Source organism: Myotis nattereri (assembly GCF_964212035.1).
Source record: "Myotis nattereri genome assembly, chromosome: 1".
Lineage (NCBI taxonomy): Eukaryota > Metazoa > Chordata > Mammalia > Chiroptera > Vespertilionidae > Myotis > Myotis nattereri.
Window position 1 is genome coordinate 157406539 of NC_138075.1, and position 24707 is coordinate 157431245.

Genomic DNA, 24707 nt, shown 5'->3' on the forward strand with positions numbered 1-24707 from the left:
GGGTAAACAGGGCAAAATATATGGTGATGGAAGATGATTGGATGGTGGTGGGCATAAAAATGCAATCAATATGCAGTTCATTTATCATAGAAATGTACATGTAACTACTAACCAATGTCAACCCAATCCTATATAATAAAGAGGTAATATGCAAATTAACACTCATGCCCTCACAAGATAGCTGCTTATGTCCAGGCCAGCAGGGGAGTTAGTGAGGGATGACCAAACAACTGAACAGCAGGCTGCATGGGGCAACCAGGCCAGTGGGGGGGCCATGAGGGATGACCAGGCTGGCAGGGGGGGGGCAGTTGGGGGTGACCAGGCTGGCAAGAAGGGCAGTAAGGGGTGACCAGGCCAGCAGGGGGGGGCAGTAAGGGGTGACCAGGCCAGCAGGGGGGGCAGTTAGGGGCGACCAGGCAGGCAAGCAGGTGAGTGATTAGGAGCCAGTAGTCCAGGATTATGAGAGGGATTTCCGACTGCCGGTTTAGGCCCGATACCCAGGATTGGGCCTAAACCGGCAGTCGGACATCCCCCAAGGGGTCCAGGATTGGAGAGGGTGCAGGCTGGACTGAGGGGACCCCCCCCCTTGTGCACAAATTTCATGTACCAGACCTCTAGTAAATTTAATAAAGAGAGAAAAAAACAGACTCATAGATGCAGAAAACATTTTGAGGGTTACTAGATGAGAGGAGGGTCAGAGGATGGGTGAGAAAGATGAAGGGATTAAGGAGTGCAAATTGGTAGTTACAGATTAATAATGGGGTTGTTAAATACAGCATAGGGAATATAGTTAATAATATTTTAATAACTATGTATGCTGCCAGGTGGGTACAAGATTTATTGGGATGATCACTTAGTAAGTTATATAATGTCTAATAACTGGATTCTACACCTGAAGTTAATATAATACTGTATGTCAAGTATAAATAAAAAAAAATTAAAGTATAAAAAAGAATAATTGTTCTATGCTGGGTTAAAAAAAATAGAGATAGAATTCCCCCTGTGCTTATAAAGATAAGACAAACTATAACATTTCCTAATTCATACATGCCAAGTCTTTATTAAAACTCCCTGTAGATTCTAAACCAAAATATGTATCTTCACGCTCCATTACTGGGCAGTAAAAAGATCTGTGTTTTAAGAAAAACACTCAGAAGGAAAGAGTCAGCAGCCATGCCTTGGCTCTCCTACTAATTCTTTTATAATTCCCTGCCTGGGTGTATTTATTTTTTGGTTTCAGATTGCCCATAGATAAAGTAATTTTGATTTTAGGAATATTGGTAGAATTAGGAATATGATTTGAATAATAGGTTTTTAACTCACTATTATTTGAATACCCCTGCCTTGAGCAACAGGAGACCCAGTGTGGTACTTTCATCATTCTGGGTCTCCTAACTGATATGCCTTTGATTGAAATACATGCTCTAAGCTTCCATTTCCTTATCTTTCAAATGAGGATATTAAGAATACATGCTTCATTGGATTGTGATGAGGATTGCATAAAATAATTCATGGAAATGCTTTGCTCTTTGCCTGGTACATGGAAAGCATTCAAGAAATATTAGTTGTGGTAATATTGACAGTGATGATGATGATCAAGACTATGGTTTTATTGCTAAATTCTTCATATTTTGTGGCTTCAAAGAGATTCACAACCCATGGGAAGGAGTGTTCAGCCTTATGAGTTTGTATTTAGTCACTCTCTTATGTGTTCACTTCCATTCTATATAAAATATAAAATCTTCATCCTAGTAGTCAAGAGTCATCCAATCTTCCTCCCTAAGAATTTCTGCTTACCAAGTTTCCCATCTCCCAAACAACTTACTAATTTCTGTCTGCTTTTCTTACTCCATTTACTCAGCCTGCTGTCTGCGACACATTTACTTTAATAATTTACACTCATCCACATTCTTCAGGGCCCAGTTTCAAAGGCATTATGTTGAAGGCTTTTAAATACATTTTCCCAATATCCATGCATGGCTTATATTATTCTGCCTATTTTATAAATGGGAAAACGGAAGCTCTCAAATAACAATGAGCCCAAGTAACACAGCTGGCTAGTACATGAAGAGCTGAGATTGAAATCAAACCCAGTGCTTTTGCTAGAGGGTTATATTGTCACCCACATATATGATTAAAAAGGATTTCCCTTACTAAGATATTAATGCTAATTACATTAGTGTCTCTCCATTTTGAAATTATTTGAATGGTTTTATATTAAGTCTTTTCTTCCCGGTAGATTTTCATCTCCTTGTGGTAAGATGTATTTTCCTGCAGTGATTCCATTCTATTAATTTTAACCAACATCCACCCCCATCCTGTTGTTAGAACCAATGAATTGTTTTCAGCACTTATCAACTTTAGCTCTCAAATGACATTTCTTCTTAAAATAAAATTATTTCCTTGTTTGTCTTCACACCATAATCTACTAATTCCATTGTTATCTCTCTGACTTCTGTAAGGGGCCCTATTCCTCTGTTCATTTTAAGTGAATATTTTTTTAGATTGTACCTTAGGACATTTTTTCCTCTTGTTCCATATACTCTTCTTAGGAGATAACTTTCACCTTTATAGCTAATTTTCCCCCCCATAAATTAGTGACTACCAACTAAAACCTTTCAGATTCATGTATCTAGCTGAACATTGGCTGTCTCCACTCAGCTATTCCACAGGTATGTAGACTAATATATGCAAAACTGAATTCGTCAATTCTCTTCCCTGGTAAGTACAAGGCCTGATTTTCTAATATTTTTTTCCCATTTCAGTGACTAGTACTACTGGTTACTGATTCAGAAATCCAGGTATCATTCTTGCACCTTTCTTTCCCTCATTTACACACTTACCTAATTCTGCTCATTCTATCTCCTAAATGTATAAGAAACCCAGTCATTCATATCTCACCCAAATTACTAAAGCAATTCTGTAACTAGTTTTCCTGCCTCCATTCTTGTCTAACTTCTACTCAATGATAGACCATTGACTAGAAATTAGAAGTGGCCGCATTCCCTGCTTTAGGTAAACATATTTCTTTCTTTCTATAGCTATCAACTACATTTTAAAGGTATGCTCACTTTTCTTTAGGCACTTTTGACATGTAAAGTTCATGTTAAACAACAACAAAACTGTGCCTTATTCACAATTTTATTCCTATATAGCTTAGTACAGTACATTGAACACATGATAAAAATTTATAAATAAATGGATGAATGTATTCAATAATTGCATAGAAAATAGCTTGATGCAAGGTCTCCTAATTCTACTTAAGAGTGCTTAATAATCTCTAGTTCAATAAATTTTATTTTAAATTTATTTTTATTGTTGAAAGTGTTACAGTTTCCCCCCATTGACACCCTCCACCCACTCCCAGCCCCTCCCCAGACCTTCACTGCACTATGTTCTGTGTCCATGGGTTATACATATCTACACTAATAAAAGAGAAACATGCAAATTGGTGTCACTCCGCTACACCCACCAGCCAATCAGATGAGTATGCAAATTAACCCAACAAAGGTGGAGGTTAATTTGCATACTCAGGCGCAGAGCGAAGACTGAAGACAGCGTAGAAGGAAGCCAAGCCTGCAGAAGGGAGAGAAGGTGCGCAGAAGAAAGCGGGGTGGCAGAGGCAGGAACAAAGCCCACCTCGGCGGGTTTTGCTCCCTTCTCTGCTTTACACTGGCCACAGGAAGCCCTATTCTTGCAGGAATCTTCCTGCAACGGGCCTCTAGTATGTATATAAGTTCTTTAGTTAATCTCTTCCCCTACTCCTGTGAGATTCATCAGCCTGTAAAATGCTTTCATGTCTCTGGATATATTTTGTCTGTTAGTTTATTTTGTTCCTTGGATTTCGCAGATAAGTGATTTCATGTGATACTTGTCTTTCTCTGGTTTATTTCACTTAACATAATACTCTTTAGGTTCCTCCATGCTGTCTCAAAGGGTAAGAGATCCTTCTTTTTACTGCTGCATGGTATTCCATAGTGTAACTGTACCACAGCTTTTTTATCCACTCATCTACTTATGGACACTTGGGCTGTTTTCAGATCTTAGCTACTGAAAATAATGCTGCTATGAACCTAGGGATGCATATCTTCTTTCTGATTGGTGTTTCTAGATTCTTAGGATTTATTCCTAGAAGTGGAATCACTAGGTCTAATAGCAATTTCATTTTTAATGTTTTTAAGAAACTCCATACTGTTTTCCACAATGGCTGCACCAGTCTGCATTCCTACCAGCAGTGTATTATGGTTCCCCTTTCTCCACATCCTCCCAGCAGTTGTCACTTGTTGATTTCTTGATGCTAGCCATTCTGACAAGGGTGAGGTGATACCTCACTGTCATTTTAATTTATATCTCTCTGATGATTAGTGACTGAGCATTTTTTCATATGTACATTGGCCATCTGTATGTCCTCTTTGGAAAAGTGTATATATAGGTCCTTTGCCCATTTCTATTTATTTATTTATGCATTTATTTATTTATTTTTAAAAAAATATATTTTTATTGATTTCAGAGAGGAAGGGAGAGGTAGAGAGACAGAGACATCAATGATGAGAGAGAATCATTAATTGGCTGCATACTGCATGCTCCTTACTGGGGATCGAGCCTGCAACCCAGGCATGTGCCCTTGGCCGGAATTAAACCCGGGACCCTTTAGTTCACAGACTGACGCTCTATCTACTGAGCAAAACCAGCTAGACCTAGGTCCTTTGCCTATTTTTATTTTATTTTATTTTTTTAAATATTTTATTGATTTTTTACAGAGAGGAAGGGAGAGAGATAGTTAGAAACATTGATGAGAGAGAAACATCGATCAGCTGCCTCCTGCACATCTCCTACTGGGGATGTGCCCGCAACCCAGGTACATGCCCTTGACCGGAATCGAACCTGGGACCCTTCAGTCCGCAGGCCGATGCTCTATCCACTGAGCCAAACCGGTTTTGGCTCTTTGCCTATTTTTAAATTGGGTTGTCCTCCTTTTGTTAAATTGTACAAGCTCTTTATATGTTTTGAAAATAAACCCCTAATCATTGGCAAATATGTTCTCTCATATAGTGGGATCTCTTTTCATTTTTTCACAGCTTCTTTTGCTTTGCAGAAGCTTTTAATTTTAGTGTAGTCCATAGTCCGACACTCTATCCACTAAGCCAAACCAGCTAGTGTGAGTTTATTCTTGTGTGTGGTGTAAGTTGGTTGTCTAGTTTAATTTTTGTGTATCTACCTGTCCAGTTTTCCCAACATCATTTATTGAAGAGACTGTCTTGACTCCATTGCATGCTCTTGCCTCCTTTGTTAAATATTAATCGATTGTAATGGGTTGGGTCAATTTCTGAGGTCTCAGTTTTGTTCCATCGATCTATATGGCTGTTCTTGCACTGGTAGCTGGCTCTTTTGATTACAGTGGCTTTGTAATATAATTTGATGTCCGTTAATGTGATCCTTCCTACTTTGTTCTTCTTTCTCAAGATTGCTGTGTCTATTCACGGTCTTTTATGATACCATATAAATTTTTGGAGTATTTGTTCTAGATTTGTGAAATATGCCATGCCATTGTTATTTCAATAGGTATTGAATTGAATCTACAGATTGTTTTGGACATTTTAATTATGTTAATTCTTCCAATCATGAACACAGTATATTATTCCATTTGTTTGTATTTTCCTCTATTTCTTTCTTCAGTGCCCTGTAGTTTTCTGAGTACAGGCCTTTTACTTCATTGGTTAAGTTTATTCCAAAATAGTTGGGTTTTTTTTTTAAGATTTTTATTGTTTTAAGAGAGGAAGGGAGAAGAAGAGAGAGATAGAAATATCAAGGATGAGAGAGAATCACTGATTGGCTGCCTCCTGCACACCTCACACTGGGGATTGAACCTGCAACTGGGGCATGTGCCCCGACTGGGAATCAAACCGTGACCTCTTACTTCATAGGTCCATGCTCAACCACTGAGCCACGTTGGCCAGGCATGGTAGCTTATATTTTGTTGTTGAAATGGTAAATGGGATTTTTATTATTATTTTTTTTTAGTTTCTCTTTCTGAGATATAATTATTGGTGTATAAAGTGCTATTGATTTCTGGGTTTTAATTTTGTATCCTGCTACTTTGCTGAATTCCTTTATTAAATCTAGTAGTTTTTTATTTAGGGTTTTTTATGTACACTATCATGTCATTTTTGAATAAGGACCATTTCACTTCCTCCTTTCCAATTGGGATGCCTTTTATTTATTTTTCTTCTTGTCTGATTACTATGGGTAAGACTTCCAGTACTGTGTTGAATAAGAGCTGTGAAAGCTGACATTTCTGTCTTTTTCCTGTTCTTCAGGCAAACACTTTTAGTTTTTGCCCATTGAGTATGATGTTGTCTATAGGGTTGTCACATATGGCCTTTATTATGTTGAGGTTCAATAAGTTTTTAATAAAGGTACAATATCAAATATAAATAACCACTCCCAGATGTAAGATTTATAGGTATGTATTTACCAAAAAGGAAATGATTTACAATATAGAGAAGAGCTTATGTATTTATTAATTAGACAAAGTAGAGGGGAAATGTGGCTCATCTTCTGTAGCACTGTTGGTAATGACATAATCCTATATAGTAAAAGCCTAATATGCAAATTACCCCCTCAACCAGGAGTTTGACTGCTCACCATGATATGCACTGACCACCAGAACATGGCGAGCATCAGTGATGCAGCGCTGGCACCAGGTGGCAGTGGAGGCACTGCCAACCTCAATGGGCCCCGATGAGAGTGGGACCATGGCAGGATGGCGAAGCAGGTGAACGGGCAGTGCCAGACCAAGGTGGTTGTGTGTGGGGCCCGATCACCCCACTGATCACCCCACAGACGGTGACCAGCAGTGATGGTGGGAGGTGCCACTGCTCCCAGATCCCAGGAAGCTGGGGGGATGGGCCTGATGACTCAGGCTGAGAGGAATGCACAGAGGTTTGGGGGCCCAGGTGTTTCCCAGGGCCTAGAGGTCAGATGGGACCTGCCCTTCTATCCCAGAGACTCGCTCTTCGATTGTTGGCCAGGCCTAGGGACTGAACCCACGCATGAATTTGGTGCACCAGGCCTCTAATATTTAATCAAATATGTGATTACATTCATTGACTGGTTATTTGTACATTCTATATTCTCAGTATTGTGCTTGGTGTGCATCCTCTAAGTCACTGATTCTCAACCTTCCTAATGCTGTGACCCTTTAATACAATTCCTAATGTTGTGGTGACCCCCAACCATAAATTTATTTTCGTTGCTACTTCATAACTGTAATTTTGCTACTGTTATGAATCATAATGTAAATATCTGATATGCAGGATGTATTTTCATTGTTACAAATTGAACATAATTAAAGCATAGTGGTTAATCACAAAAACAATATGTAATTATATATGTGTTTTCCGATGGTCTTAGGCGACCCCTGTGAAAGGGTCATTTAAACCCCAAAGGGTCGCGACCCACAGGTTGAGAACCGCTGCTCTAAGGGTTCATAGTCCTGAGGAAGATGCATATTTTAATCCAACAATTTCCTTTCAATTTATTATGGAGTTTATTACAATATTTTAAATTAAAATTTGGCTTTCTGCCATCATTCAGTAATTTACTCAAAAATATTTAAATGAGTCCCATTGTTACCTTAGCAGTTTACAGTCAAATTAATATGTAATTACCACATGTGATGATTGGTGGTATGACAGAATTGTGAAAAAATATAAAATTCTATACTGTAAGCTAAAAGAAGGTTTCCCTGAGAAGATGTCTTGAGAAATTTTCAAAGACTTATAGGAATTAATAAAATAGAGGGAAAGAAAGGGTGCTCTAGGTAAGCAGACTTAATGATAGGTACAAAGGCATAGAAGAGAAAACAGAGAAAAAAAGGCATACCTGGAACATATAGTATGATGCTTAGAGTTTGATTAAAGCAGAGGGTATATGACAGAGAAAGGAACAATTTAGTTGAAGATGTAGGTAGGTATCAGATATGTTGATTGAATGCCATGGTCATCCTCAGTTCTTGTCCACATTATCTATCTAATTTAATAATAGACAAACATGGTAATTGACTGTACCTTTGCTACACCTCCCATGGCTAATCAGTGAGATATGTAAATTAACCTCCAACAAAGATGGTGGTTAATTTGCATATGTAGGCATGAAGCGGTGGAGCGAAGACTGAAGGCGGCTCTGGGCGGAGAAACGAGGGCTTTGATGGCAGCTCCAGTTGGAGCAAAAGCCTGGGTCCCGGGTGCCGGAGGAAAACCAGTACCGGCAGCCAGGGTAAGGGAAGGCCTATTGCAAGAATCTTTTCATGCAACAGGCCTCTAAAATATATATATATATAAAAGCCTAAGTAACCATCCAACTATTCAACCAGTAATGTCCACCAGGGGGCAGATGCTCCAACCAGTAGAGGAGGGAGCCCAATTTCTCACAGAATTGGCTGTGGGTTAGGTTGCTGCTGGGGCACTGTTGGCCCCAATTCTGCTTTACCCGCACCCAGACCCATCAGGGGATGTCGGAGGACTGGTGCAGAAATTCATAGCAGTGCGAGGGCTGGCCTATGCCCTCTTGGAATTTGGGACCCCTAGAAAGATGTTGGAGGCCCATTGCATGTGATTAAACTAGAGGCCTGGTGCACAGATTCATGCACCAATGGGGTCCCTTGGCCTGGCCTGCACCCTCTCACAATCCAGGACTCTTTGGGGATGTTAAAGAGCTGATTTTGGCCTGATCTAAGCATACCAGGCCAAGGGATCCCACTGGTGCATGAATCTGTGCACCAGGCCTCTAGTTTAATAATAAAATGTCAAGACAATTGGTATAGTTTGTATCAGATAGCTAATTATTGAATCATCATTATTTATTAGAGTCTTAGCTCGTGACAAGTTTCAAGAAGAAGCATAAAGTCATCAAAAGTGGTCAGCTGAATCTGGCAAAATGAAAGTGATTGTTGTAATATTTTTGGATTCAGTTTTGTGTTTGAATATGTTACATCTGTGCTTCCAACCAATTCATTTTAGAATTGGTTCTCAGAACAAATTGACCAGTTTTTAGAATTTCCATAGTTCAAGGACCTGTTGTTAAAGTAGAAATGAGTAAATTTTGAAGAGTGATTTATTACATTCTGTGTGTTGTTAACTTCTGAACTAGAAAGAATGTAGAAAAAAACAACTGGATATTTCCTTTGCACAAATAAGTATCTGGACTAACACAAATATAATTTCCTTTAATAACAGTGATTTTGCATTTGCAATATCTTTATTATAAGTAAACACACTAAAAAAGTAGTATTTATAAGTTTATTAATTCCACATTATTATTAGTTGAAATGTTCTCTATTTATTTTATAGAATGTAAAAGCAAATAATTTTAAATTCTAAAGCCCTGGATTTAGAATATGAGATTAAGGATTTTGTCTAATACACATTCTTCATGCAAATTTATTTGTCACTTTCTCTCTTTTTAATATATTTTATTGATTTTTTACAGAGAGTAAGGGAGAGGGACAGAGAGTTAGAAACATCGATGAGAGAGAAACATCGATCAGCCGCCTCCTGCACACCTCCTACTGGGGATGTGCCCGCAACCAAGGTACATGCCCTTGACTGGAATTGAACCTGGGACCTTTCAGTCTGCAAGCTGACGCTCTATCCACTGAGCCAAACCAGTCAGGGCTCTTTGTCACTTTCAATACAAATCATTATTAATAGTATTATTGAAATATTAGGGCTTAAATTCAGTATTGTGCTATCCAAACTTAGAAATTATTTCATTAGATTTATTTCAACTTGTTTATTATTTTCAGTATTCTGCCAGCAGGGCCATTTGGAGGGTGAATTTTAAGGGAGGAATTCACCTTTACTCTTAGTAATTCTTTTCGCTAGCAGTGCACTTCATTAGTGTCCTTCCTTCTGAGCTTCACCCTCTTTGTACTCTGAAGGGGAGCAGAAATTGCCATCCCAAAATATTTCTCTTTGGCATAAGGATTAATTTTAGGCTGATTATTTTTAAGAATAGCAGAAATAAGAAAAGTTCTGAAAACCAAGTAAAAGGTACTATTTGGCAAAAGACATTTTCACTTAAAAGGGAAAACTCTTTTTGTAAGGGTGTCCCTTCCTGCATGAGGATGAGAAGGATGACTAAATCTCTAAAACTCACCAATAGAGAAGGCAAAAACTTATATTGTCATAACAATCTTACCCTTGTTTACTCTGCTTTTCCTGATAACCTCCGATAACCAACTCCCCAGCCCCCAATATCGTCTTTTGTCTTCAGCTGGAGATGGTATTTAAGGTGGTGGGTTGGGCCATTTTGGGGAGATATCAGTTTTCCTGGCATCTCTGATATATATTCAGAAGACACACATGTTATGAAACATTTGTTTTTCTTTTATTAATCTATTTTTATTAAAGGGAGTCTCAGCCAAGAACCTAGAAGGATTAAAAAGAAATTATTTTTCCTCCTCTACAACCTGATGTATCTTGAATAGAGAAAGACTCCATTGGAGCTATCCATTGAAACCTTCCCCATGATTTCATTAACTTAGAGAACATTTTTAATTATGGTGATTCACTTCTTCACAGGATTTCTTTACCTATAAACAACAGCCAAGGTTTTCTGTTATCAGAACTCTGGTCCTTCACCAATCTTCCATCTCTATATTATAAATTCTTCTCTGCATGTTTTGTGTTTAAAGAGGTCACACTTCAGAGTTAATTAAATTGAAGTTTATGGCACTAGTTCCAACCTAACTATTGACTAGTATAATGACATTGGGCTACTTAACCTCTTTGCACCTCAATTTCCTGAGCAATTAATACAAATTGGAAAATTCATTCTTTGTTCTGGAATGTTCCACCTAAGAATGTCCACTAGTTTCTCTCTGAGTTTCATAAAAGTAAAAAATATATGGATGTTTTGAAACTCTCCCAAACCTACAAACTTAAGTATATTTACCATTTCAACAGGGGAGAACGCTGTGGTGAAATATTTGCTGTGTAGGGAATTCAGAAGCCACATCAAGGGCTTGCTTTATTGGGAATTTGGGGGAACATCACTCAACCTCTCTGGCTCAATTTTCATCGCTTTTAAATACAGGAAATAAACTGGAGGTTCTCCAAATCTTCAGAACTTAAATGCCTTGAGATATAATATAAACTTAAGTTGTTGAAATTGACATGACAGGATACCAACTCCTGCCTGACTTGGTCACTCTTTGTGTGCATAAAGACATCACAGTAAACTTTCACTTAAAAAAAATCATTAGCATTTTTTGAGACATTTGGTGAGAATTTGGCTAGAATGTGAATATAAAATAAAGTGTTGCTGTTGTTTCCTCAATTAATTCTCATAATTTTCCTTAATTATATCCAAATAAATAAACCTATTGATTTTAATATTTTAAGCAAATCTGAAATATACAAACCCAATTGAACAAATAGATGATTATGAAATATTTTTTCTCACTTAAAAAAAGCATTTTCTTTAATTCAATTGTTATAATTTTTTTTTGTCAGAGTTTTGGGAAGCAGTAAAATGTAAAATTAGGCTGAAAAATGACTATTATAAAAACACCTTGCTAAGACTTATTTAGTGTCTTGTAGATGTTTTATCACTGATTTCAACCTAAACAAGATTAAATATGTTTCATAAGAGAAAGTGTTTTTAACAAACTCAAAGGTTGATGGAGAATTTGTTCGTGATTTCCAGGACTATCTTGATTATATATACATTTGCAAGGACAGACATTGTCTGAGTCCTCTAACATCTTAATACTGAAGATAGAAATTAGCAAGAGTAGCATATCCTCAAGAAGTAATATCAACCCCCGGATCTAGGAAAGATAGTAAGGTCTTTTCACATGTTCTCTGTTGTATTTTGCATTCTTCTTTTTTTTTAATTCCCTTTTCTCATCCCTACCCTGCCTTTATCCCTGAAGGTTGTACTGTTCCACCTCTTTTCAGGATCCAGTAGCCTCATAATCTCTCCTTGCTCAAATCTGCTTTTAAAAAAGTATTTGAAATATTTTTTTGTCTGGCATATAGCAGCAACTTTGAGTATTGTAATGCTCGGAAGATTTGTACTTAAACAGAAATCAAATGCTTTGGGCTAAGAAATGAAACTCTTACTATGTCATTTCAGGCACCAGTAAGCAGATGGCCTGGGGGATTTTCCTGAGCTTCTGAACTATGTGGGTCTTCTCGAATTCAGTCTATGTAGAAAGTTATTCTAGATATTGCTAATATTACCATCATCTGTATCTTGCTTTTGATAGTAATATTGCTAAATTTGGAAAATTCACTCTCCAGCATCATCTCTGAAGATCTAACATATCCAGGAAAATATAAGTCAGGTTCCCATATTACCTATTATACATCTCTCCTCATCAGAGTGATATAGATGTTTTAATGCTCACTTCTTGATTTTCATCTAATTCCCCTATCCATCCTTAGATGAAGAATCAAGGCTGGGCAGAGCTAAACATAAACTTGATAGGGAGAGGAAGAAGAAGAGGAATAATATCTAAAATATGTGAACAAGCAATATAGAGCATGGAGAACATTATTTTTCTCCTTCAGGCTGATTTGAGGTACCATTCACTTATGGTAGTAGAATCAGATAACAGTCTCAATCTACCACTTCCCAGTTCCTTGTATAGATAATAACTTTAATAGTCATGCTCCCTAGAGCATAGTTAAATTGATAACATCAAGGTTTTTAGGAGATCTTCCAAGGCATGCCAAGATATACAATACTTCAGGACAAACTATGGAGGTACAAAAAAATAAAATAAAAAAGGCAACTTCAAGACAGCTAACTCAAAAGAAAAGGAGAAGCTTATCTGGTTGCATTACTGCTATTATTAATCTCATCATGGGGGCTAGCTTCATGATTCTGTGACCATAACCAGTTGTATTGGGAATGGATCAGAACCAATGTGATTCTAATTGCTGAAATGAACTTATGGTGCCTTAATTCATGCAATTATACAGACATTCTTTCCATGACCATAGTTTATTTGCTGTTACCTTTCTAAGTTAAAAAATATTATTTCTGGGTTATATTCTAGATCATCCTGGCCATTATATCTTCTTTGTTCCCCACTCTAATAGATTCTCTGCAACAGTTACCATTTAATCTGAAAGGCTATGTTCATTGTGTTATACTGTTCTCAAAAAATCTTTCATAGAGTTCTAGTTCCTAAAAAATAAAGTTAAAAATCTTTAGTTTGCCATTTGGCACTCTGCAGTGTAACTCCATATGCCTTTTCAACCTCATTCGTTACAAATCTTGTATATTAACCCCTCTACTCTACATTTTTACCTATTCTTCCAAAATTCTCCTAGAATTTTCTCACTTCACTGTCCTTTTATTATCCAATCACTATTTCTGAGATTTCTTCCTTCTAAATCTTTTAACTATTCAATAGGTAACTCAAGTCATGTCTTTTCTAAGAAGGCTTTTCAGACTAACTCTCAAATATTTCCTCTTATTTGAAACTCAGAACTCTTGTTTTCTTTGTTACTCAAATAACAATTGTTTTATGCTACCACTTTCACAGATCCATAGCCTGTTCTTTTCCAATTTAACGCAAGGGGCCTCTGTTGTCTATATAACCATGTCTTCAAAAATCTTTTATTATTGAGAACATTTGGAGGAAACTTTGAATCTGCATAAAAGTCTGACTTGAACTGTTTCTTTAGTCCCATTAGCATATAGAAGTTTAATTGGTGTTATGAAAATAATTGGGTACCTGTGTTGGTAAGTTGAATTCCTCAGTGTTTTTTGTTTTTATCTGTAAAATATGGGATAATACAGAATATCTTCTTTGGGAGTCTATACAATTTAACATAGATCAGTGTTTCTTAACCACACTGGGGATTTTACTCCCCAGGTGATATTTGGCAACATCTGGAGACATTTTTGTTTGTCACCCTCAGGTAAGGGAGATTGCTACTGGCATCTAGTGGGTAAAGGACAGAGATATTGCAAAATACCTTACAGTACATATGATGGTTCCTCCAGAATAAAGAATTATCCAACTAAAAAATATCAATGGTGCCAAGGTTGAGAAAGCCTGATATAAATAATAGATTTGGATGTAGATAGATAATTCATTGAATAAATTATGGTTTATACTTGTGAAGTAAGCCAAATATCTCTTGTGAATTACAATTCCCTGTCATCAGTTGTGGTTGATCTGCTTAGTCTATCTCTCATGCCTGTGGTAAGAAACAGATAGTTAATCGGGCCAGGCTGGATAGATTTGATGTGATAAACCCTTTATTATTTTGTATGTGAAAGATAAGTTTTATTACCCAACCATTAACCAATAATGTATGAGTCACATACCTATTATCATGGAAGGAGTTTCAACGGATGTAGATGCCAACAAGTATTTACAAAAGATTTTTTCCTAAAGATGGTCAGTCCTGGTTGTTATCAGAGTCAACTGTAAATTGGGAGCCAATTGAGGTGCCTGATAGGTGGCATATTCCAGTCTGAAGCAATACATTGCAAATATACACTTACTCACTACTATCAATAGTACTCAAGAAATAGTGTTAAAAATAAGCATTCCATTAATATTAATGTTCACATACAAAATGAATGAAATTTTGAATTAATTTATTTAGTGACTAAATGCTATCCTCCAATTCTTGGCTCTTGGCATAGTTAAGAGTTTCCTTCTCTAATACCATAATATCCTGGAATTTCTCTCTTTTTTGACTGTTAAATTTATTTTTCTGTGCCTTCCCTCCTGCCCTTCTAACTCCTCAGCCTCTCCCACAACAAGACTATGAATTCGTCTAGGCAGGGTCTTAATATGTTAAGACTACAATCATAATTGTAGCTTGAACATATTACAAAAAGTAGGTGCAATATTTTTTGTATAACAGAATAAATATATATGACATGGTGAATTATTATTTCTAGGAAATAATGCTGAGCACAAAAATAGATTAAATTTTGGTGATATATTAAAAAGATATACAGTTGCCCTAACCAGTTTTCTCAGTGGATAGAGCATCCCTCGGCCTGTGGACGGAACAGTCCCAAGTTCAATTCCAGTCAAGGGCATGTACCTTGGTTGTGGGCACATCCCCAGTAGGTGTGCAGGAGGCAGCTGATTGATGTTTCTCTCTCATTGATTTTTCTAACTCTCTCCCTCTCCCTTCCTCTGTACAAAATCAATAAAACATATGTTTTAAAAAAGATATACAGTTGACTCTTGAACAACACAGGTTTGAACTGCACAGGTCCACTTATAATAAATTGGCATATATTTTTTTCAATAACTATAGTAACTTATTTTCTCTTCCTTATTATATTTTTAGATATATTTCTTTTCCCTACTTACTTTATTATAAGGTTACAAAATAATACATATAACATAAAGTTTGGGTTAATAAACAGTTAATGTTATTGGTAAGGCTTCCAGTGAACAGTAGACTATTAGTAGTTAAGTTCTGCTGAACTCCAAAGTTATATGTGGGGGGAAGTGTCTCCCTACTCCCCACCCTGTGCTGTTCAAGGGTCCACTGGATTTGTTCTTCAAGAACTCAATGAGCGTTTGACATCTGGATATCAATCGCTTCTTATGCACATAGGACTTTGTTATTTCAACTCTAAAATAAAACTTATAGAGTAGGAAAGTCGCCAAAGGCCCAAATTTCCATAGAAAATTTCCTTATTTGCTTTCCTCATTCACTTCATTGCCAGCTTTAAAGAAGGGTGGCAGTCTGGAATTTCCCAGTGATTTCTGCATGACAAATTGACAGAAATGCTGGAGGCAAAGAGAGCTGACCTAAGTTTAGTGGACTTCTGGTATCTTCTCTTTTTTATTATTGTAGATGAAAACAGGCTTATTTAAATGTAACAATAAAATAGCCATGAACTATTAATAAAAACTGGTAAAAACCCATGTAACATTTATCAGTAATAATTTCAAATAAGTAAGTCTTGTTTTAGGGAACCAAATAAAAAGATATTTTTGACAAAATTATTCATCAGGTATGTGATGAATAATATTCTATATGATGTACGGTATATGCTATATAGGTAATTATGGTACATATTGATGATGATTATGAATATAGTTGGAATGTGTGTGTTTTAGGAGGTTCATGCATTAAGCTTACAGATTTAGGAGTCAAATCGCTGGGACTCCAGTTTCTATGCTGCCACTAACTAGTTGGTTCCTTGACAAATGATTTTATCTTTTTGTGCTTTAGATTTCTCATCTGTAAAATAAGAGTAATGTAGTACCTACCTCATATTATTATTGTTAAGATTAAAAGTAAAATTTAAAGTACTATTTCACTATTATCTATAATAATAAAAAAATAATATGCAAATTAGACCAGGTAACCTTCCGGGCAAAGCCAGGGCTTCGAGGGAAGCCCGGGTCCCAGGTGCCACAGGGAAGCCAGTACCAGCAGCTGGGGGAAGGAAAGCCTACTCTTGAATGAATTTTGTGCATCAGGCCTCTAGTTACATTTTAAATACCAACAACCTTGTAGAGTCAAACAACTCAGTTTAAATTCTAGGCATTGATACACATTATATATTCAATCTTAAATGAGTGGTTATAGTTCCTCCCCCTTTTATCTCTATGTAGACAAAATTCAGCTCTTATATCTCTTACCTCTTCTACCTGTGGAATTAGATAACTTGACAGTGCAATTATTAGAAAGTTTTTCTCCATTTCACTTTATTCTCTTGAGCCATTAATGTGTTCTTGTCCTTTCCTAAATATTTTGATGTCTGAGTAATGTTTTGGAAATAGAAAACCAAATGATGGATCTCATGGATCAAGTGATAGCACCAGCAATGAGAATAAGACAGGACAGGGAAGTATATACTCTCGGAATAATACTATTTGCTTCCTTGATAAATATGATGTGTTTGTAGAACGTTTTTCTTCTTCTTCTCCTTTCTCTGCTATCTGGCTCATGTAACTGAGTTGTTGTAAAGCTGCTACATCTGTCTTTTACTTTTACTCCACTCTTTCTCTTTTATCCTCTAGAACCCTTCTGTCTTCCTTTGAAATACACAACAGGATCAAAATGTTTCTGAAATTCAGGATTAAAGGCAGTTGCTTTTATAAAACCGGTGGGTGATTATCGCCCCTTGGAGATTTTCTTCAGTTCATTGAAAAATAGAGAGGAACAAAAGCACAATTTTAAAAGGGAAGGAGGGAGAGAAAGAGTGAGGAGAGAGAGGAACTATCTGTGATGAGAATCGGAAACAGAAATCAAGTAAGATAGATTGCCTGACTGAGTAGTGAGTCAAGGTGAGTAAAATTCCACCGGCAGCCAAGAGTTTTTTCACAGAGGGCAGTTAACTCCTTCGGATGTTGGTTATGCTTACCACTTTCTAGGAAGGATTCAAGAATTAAGAATCCATTATGATCCAGAATCCAGAATTGCATCAGCTCACAAGTATTTCTTTAATGTAGACTAAATTCTGAATGGAGACATTTAAGAGATGTGTAAGACAACCTTAAATATTTGAAAGTACTATGCTTACATAACTCAAGAGCATACTGGTCATGTAACATTACCGCCATTTAATAATTAAAGAATGAGAGGAGAGATCAACCAAAGGACTTATATGCAAGCATATAGGCCTAACCAATGGACACAGACAACAGGGGCGTGAGGGCATGAGTCCGGGGGATGGGGGGGGGGGTAATGTGGGGATAAGGACACATAGGTAATAACTTAATCAATAAAGAAATTAAAAAATAAATAAAAAATAAAAGTACTCCAATCTGAAAAATAAAAATAGAAAGAATGAGATGATATAATAGAAGATGCTATATTATGTGGCATATATAGTAAATGATTTAGAAGGTCAAAATGAGAAGAGTGAGGTTACAGTGTGTCAGCATCATCAAGGCAACATGCTGAAATTTTGGAACATTGTTTTCATCCATTCAGTAAGCAACTATATTGAATACATACTTATATGCAAGGTACTGTACCACCTGCTCCATTAATGAGATAAGGTATATGAGGTTCTCAGCACAACTTTTGAATCCAACTTTTAATAAATGCTAGTGATGATGACAATGATGATAACGATGATAATGAAGATAATGATCACCATAAATGTAACATTGTGCAGTGATTAGAGAATGAAATTCAGATTGTCTAGTTCAAATTTTTTTTCTAGTACTTTCTAGTTATATAATCTTGGGGAAGTTATTAACCTCTCTGTACCTCACTTTATGCATCTATAAAATGAAAGTAATTATACCTTATTCCTCCTAGAATTGTTATGAAGATTACAAGTTTGAATTTAATAAAGATTTAAAATAATATTTCGCTCATATTAACTACTTTAAATATTTATTGAATAAAAAAAATGGATAGCAATTATTTCACTTAATTCTAAGTCCCATGTGAGTAGCAGGCCATATAAGCCTTATCATATGCCCTGCATTTAGTAAAGTCCATGATACTTATGAGACACTTGATAAGTATTTGTTCAATAATAATAATTACTATGAATATAATTTTGACACTAATTATTATAAATATTTTGAAAGAAGCTTGTGCTAATGTTACAAGTATTAGGCATAATGATATTCTACCTAAACTGTCTATATTGACAATAATTGTTTTTAATGTTGTGTATGAGAAATCAGTTTTAAAAATTATATGTCTTCTTATATTACACCAAATGCAATTCCTTACCTTTTTTTACTTTTGATATAACCGTGACACATACACATATACACCTGTACATATTTATAAATTAATTTAACTGACTACATAATACCGAATAGATAATGTTAAAGTAATGATATCAAGTTGATGTACCTACTTGTTACCAACTAACAAAAGCTTTATGTCTTGTCAACTTATAATAAATGATCGTTGCTCTCATGAAGCGGTTTTAAATTGGGGCTTTGAATAAAGGCCACTTATGACCAATACAGTGTGTGAACTCTACTGAAACTATTGTCTACAATATGTCATTTATTGTGGCAAAAGTTTTTCAATTCTTTTTTGAATTATCCAGAAATCATCCCTGCTATAAATTACTTCAGATTATGTACAGAGTTGAGCTGGCGGAATAAGGAGCATATTGTATGGTCCTTTTCTCTGCTTGAGCATAACATACCCTTCAAGATCAAAGACATGATAAGAACCATGGCCAAACAGCACTTACAAACTTTAACAATCAAACTAATCCTTCTTAGCGAGAGGAGAAAATATAAAACATGAACTTTACCTTGATAAAGAGAGCCTGGGTCAAGAGATGAACAGGCCATAAAGTAAAGACATCTGTGTGTGCTATTGATTCAGTGACTTGTTTACTTTTGGAACTAGAGAAGAAATAAGTGGACTGGTTTCAAGAAAAAAAACAAGCTTTGGTCTCTTCCCTGCAGTATATTTTAGTTTAAATGGAGAGCTCCATATTAAGGATCTCTTTTAGAAAACAGATAAACAGTTTTGAAACCCAAGAGTTGTTCTATATGTTTATTCGGCAATATATCCCCTAAAACAGTTTCTGACATGTGATAAGAAGTTGGCAATTATTTGTAGACTGTCTCAAGTCTTATAAAGACTTCCTAGACCTGAGATATTCAGCAAATTAATAGATTGACCAATTATTTATACTTTGCCCCTTTTGCCCTAGCATCTCTTCTCTATCTCTATCTCTTCTATTTTTGTGTGTGTGTGTGTGTGTGCGCGCGTGTTTGCTGTTAATCCTCACATGAGGACATTTTCCCATTGCTTTTCAGAGAGAGTGGAGAGGAGGGAGGGAGGGAGAGAGAGACAGAAGAGAGAGAGGAGCATCAATATGAGAGAGACACATTGATTGGTTACCTCCCACATGTGCCCTGCCTGGGGCATGGATGGAACCTGCAACCCAGGTACATGCCCCTGACCAGGAATTAAACCTGGAACCACGTAATGCATGGGCCAACAGTCTAGCCACCAAGTAATGCTGGCCAGGTCTCTCTATCTCTTTTTTATATGAACCACTTAAGAGAAAGATAAAGGCAACATCATGCCCTTTTATTTCCTATATACTTTAGGATGGATTTTCTAAAACTAAGCATACTCTTTAATATAAGCACTGTACAATTATAATAATTTAAAATTAACATTAACATAATTAATTACATAATTTAGTCTAAATTCAAATTATTTGGTTGCCCAGTGAAATTTTTCATAGGCTCCAGTCCAGGATCACACATTCCATTTAGTTTTATGAGATATTAGTTTCATTTAATCTAGAACAGTCCCGTACTCCTTTGTCTTTCCTGACTTTGACATATTTGAAAAATGAAGGGAAGTTAATTTTATATTATGTTCTTTGATTTGGATTTATCTTATATAGCCTTAGGATAATGTTAAATTATGTGTGTGTGTGTGGGGGGGGGTTGGGTCAGGGATACCATAGAGTGATATGGTGTCCTTCTCAGGGATTGGCATATAGTGCCTGATATTGCTTTGTTCTATTAGTGATGAATTTAATTTTAGTCACTTGATTAAGGTGGTTTCCACCAGGTTACTTAATTTTATCATCAGTATATTTTCCCTTCTGTAGTTATTTGTGAGGAGATACTTTGAGATTATGTAAATATCCCCTTTCTCACTAAAATTTAACCTACTGGTTTTAGCATTCATTGATGATCTTCTAACTCCATCATATTTTTAAAATAAATGATTGATAAAATATAAGTAGACTTTTAAAGAGTTATTTTCAAGTGGAGAGCTATACTTTCATATAATTTAAGAAAAGGAATTAACATTAAAGAGAAATGGATGCATAGATTATATTCAGAGCCATTTTAACTCTGGGCACTTTTTGCTTTTTCAGAATTGAGAACCTTCCTTCATGGTTACAGCACCAAAATGTAAACTGGTTAGCTCTTGACTCATTGTATAAGTGTGAGTAAATTACTAAATCACTTGGATTTTGACTTATTTTTTAAAGCTGATATAATAATAGTGGTGCTTCCCTTACTTCACAAGGATGGTATGAGTGAAAAAGATTGTGAATATGATAGATATTTGAGCACTCTGATGAAAAGTAATTTATAAAGCCCAGATCAAATTATTAATCCTTATCCCATCTATAAATATTCTTCTAGTTTCTAAGGGCACTGTATCCCCAAAACCTCATTCTGTATTAGACACTGCTCCCAACTCCCATGACCTGATTTCGAAAAAAGCAACAGCTCTTGCCAAAAGAGTCTCATACAAATGCAGCCTCCTCCAGCCTTCCTTGTTCACACCTCTTTAAAATTTTTCCTGATTGATGCTCAAGGCATCTCTTTCACAATCTTAATTTCAATTTGCCTCACCCTTAGGTGGGACTCTCTCCCGCTGATTTTGCAAAAGTCCAACTTTTCCTATTTGCAGCTAGATTGGAAAGGGCATTGAGACTGCAGGAGTAACACTGACGGTGACTTCCCCTGGGACTAACGCAGCTCAGACTCTGTGCACCTGGACAGCTCGCTGTGAACGCAAGCAGCAGAAGCACAGTCTGCACATGAGGGTTTTCTCAGCTGATATACCTGCAGAGAAGATACGCAGAGCATAGGTACAGAATACTGTAGAGCTATTTTGGAATGTTCTTTTAATTTAATGGGAGAAGTAGCCATGCTGCAAAGTCATGGCTATATATATAATCTCTTTAGCCCTGCAGATTTAACATGTGAAATAAACTTGTTTCTGATCATCCTTTGTAAAATGTGTAAAAGGAACGAGAGATTGTAAGCTACCCATCTAAATATGATTCACATCCATCTTTTAGTCAAGCTTGATTAACCCCCTCAAGCCTTCTGGTGGGGATTTCCTTCACTCAGTTGCCAGACATTTCTTGTCTCAGCAGGAAGCATATAAGAAGCTTCATGGCGAAGCCAGAGATTGTCTTATATGCTATCAAGGCTCATGTGTGGTACGTAACTAGATCACCTGGTGTTATTCCTGTTTGCCTGTATTCACCTGGGTTCCCTGACACCCTTCAAGTTCCAGACCTAACCAGTTCTACCATAACTATAGACAGACTCAATCTTAGTGAACTTGATTAGTCTCAACCTTCCCTTGATAACCTGAGCTCTGGTTTCTCGTGTCTATTTGGTATGGCTCACAGTCCAAGCGCAGCATTAGAAATCTGTGTATGACTAAAGAAACCAGAAATGGAAGCATTAAAGAACATTCACATTTTTACTTGGCTCATTGCTATTAACCCCTTCTACCTAAATGTTTTTTGAGCATTTCTGAGAAATTTAGGCACTCCTTTAACACAGGCATGAGTATTTGCTAGATAATATTTTCAGAATATATATATATATATATATATATATATATATATATATATATCCTCCTATATAATAAAGAGCTAATATGCAAAAGGTCCTCACGCCCTCACGCCTTCGTACCCTTGCGCCAGAACTGCTCAGGCACTCAATACTGGGAAGAGAGGAATGGGGACCAGCCAGGCTGTGGCCTGGGAGAGGAACAAGCCACCTGTCTCACGGTCCAGGGTGCCTGCAGCTCTGTCCTGGGTGAAGCTGCCCATCCATGGTCACCTGCAGCTGTTGCTGGCCCAGGTGAAGCCAGCCCAGGTCCTGGGTGCCTGCAGCTGGCCAGAGGGAGGGAAGCCCGGGTCCCGGGTGCCTGCAACCGACCAAAGGAGGGAATCCTGGGTCCCAGGTGTGGGGCAAGGCAGAGGCAGTTATGGGTGATCAGGCAGGCAGGCAGGTGAGTGGTTAGGAGCCAGCGGTCCCGGATTAGGAGAGGCAGTGGGACATCCCCTGAGGGGTCCCGGATTGGAGAGGGTGCAGGCCAGGCTGAGGGACCTCCTCCACATGCATGATTTTCATGCGTCAGGACTCTAATATATATATCAAGGTGTATATGTTTTCTACTTTAGCGGGCTAATACTAATGTTCTACAGAAAAAGCTGATGAAGTAAATGAACAAGTTTATTCAGTTTCTATTTAAATTCTGTGGAAAACCAAACTGAGGTAATCATATCACATCTTAGACTAAGTAGTTGTTTTTCATATTAGAAAAAAACTCATAAATGATGATTGGATAATTCAAATAAAAATAAAACATATCATCCAGACTTAAAGTTTATTCTCCCCTTCCCACCAAGTTTTAGCTCTTAATGACTTTAAGTACTGAAGAAGGAGAAAAGGAGTTCTTGAAAAAAAATGTAGTTGGTTTTAATGTCTTTACTATCAATATTGTCACTGAAATTAAACACAGACATTGTGCTGAGTGCTATGGGTGAGTACATAACTTAACTTCGTTTGTCCTTAATTAAAAAGATTTGGGGGATATATTGAAATACCTTTAGTTGTTTTCTAAAATGAGGCCACGTTGTTTTTACTTTGGGATATTTACATCTCAGCTATATCATTAAATTTGATCACGTGCATAGAGATGGCTTATGTTAAGTGTTGTGTTAGCTACATGTTAGTCTCCGCATGTATCATAAAAACAAAAGTGGCAAAATATTGCTCTAAGTTATTGGCCTAAGGGATTCAGTCAGAAAATGATAAGGGATTCAGCCAAAAAGTGATACCAAGGCAGACAAAGGATGAGTCTCTTTCCATTGCATTTAATATGCTTAATATACTTTCTTGAATTACAATCATTGTTGAAATTCTCTAATATTCTCAATTAGTTGTTTTAATTAGAAGGTCCATTTGATCCTTAGTTTGCCAGATGAAAGGTTTCAAAGTACTCATCATAACTAATGTCGTTTTTAAAAAGCATTCTGTAAGTAAAGGTTAATGGCATTTTTCATGCCAATAAATGCACTTTCACTGCCAAAGCTAAAGCTCAAGAGTGCGATATAAAGTTGAGCTCAATTTCAGGAAGATTCAAGACATTCTTATGAGTTCAGGACAAATTGCCTAACTTTAATGATATTTTATATTAAATGGTTGTGTAACATTGGCATCTCAGGAAGAAATGGATCTTCTGTTTCCTCATTCGTCAGACAATACTACACACATACACACACACACACACACACACACACACACTATGAAATCAAGAAGAGATTGTCTATCCAAAATGTGATTATTTTTGACATTTTGAAAAATTTATAAACCAAACACAATGCAGTTGAGTGCTTGAAGGATTCAGAGGCATGGATCCAAAGAAATATATTCCAGTTTTTTTCAACATAGTTTAATTCCTGAGGTGAGAGATTGTTTCTAAACTAAAGATAGAAATGTCACATGATTTTACTCATTTGTGGAATATAATGAACAACATAAGCTGATGAACAAAAACAGATCCAGACACAGAGAAGCATTGAACAGGCCGTCAAACCTCAGAGGGAAGGCAGGGGAGGGAGGGTGGAGTGGGGGTAAGATATCAACTAAAGGACTTGTATGCATGCATATAAGCATAACCAATGGACACACACACAGTAGTGGGGTGAGGGCATGTTCTGGGGAGTGAGAGTGGCCAGGGAAAGGTCAATGGGGGAAAAAGGAGACATATGTAATACTTTAAACAATAAAGAACAAAAAAAGAAGATATGAAAAAGAAAAACAAAAATCAAAATATTAGGCTTTTTCTGTTATATTTTGCTTATCAGTAATTTAATGTCTCATGTAGTTACTTTACGAGAAGAAAGAGTAATATATTTACCTATTTCCACATATGCATATATATGGAAATATATTCATATATATATGACATATATATATG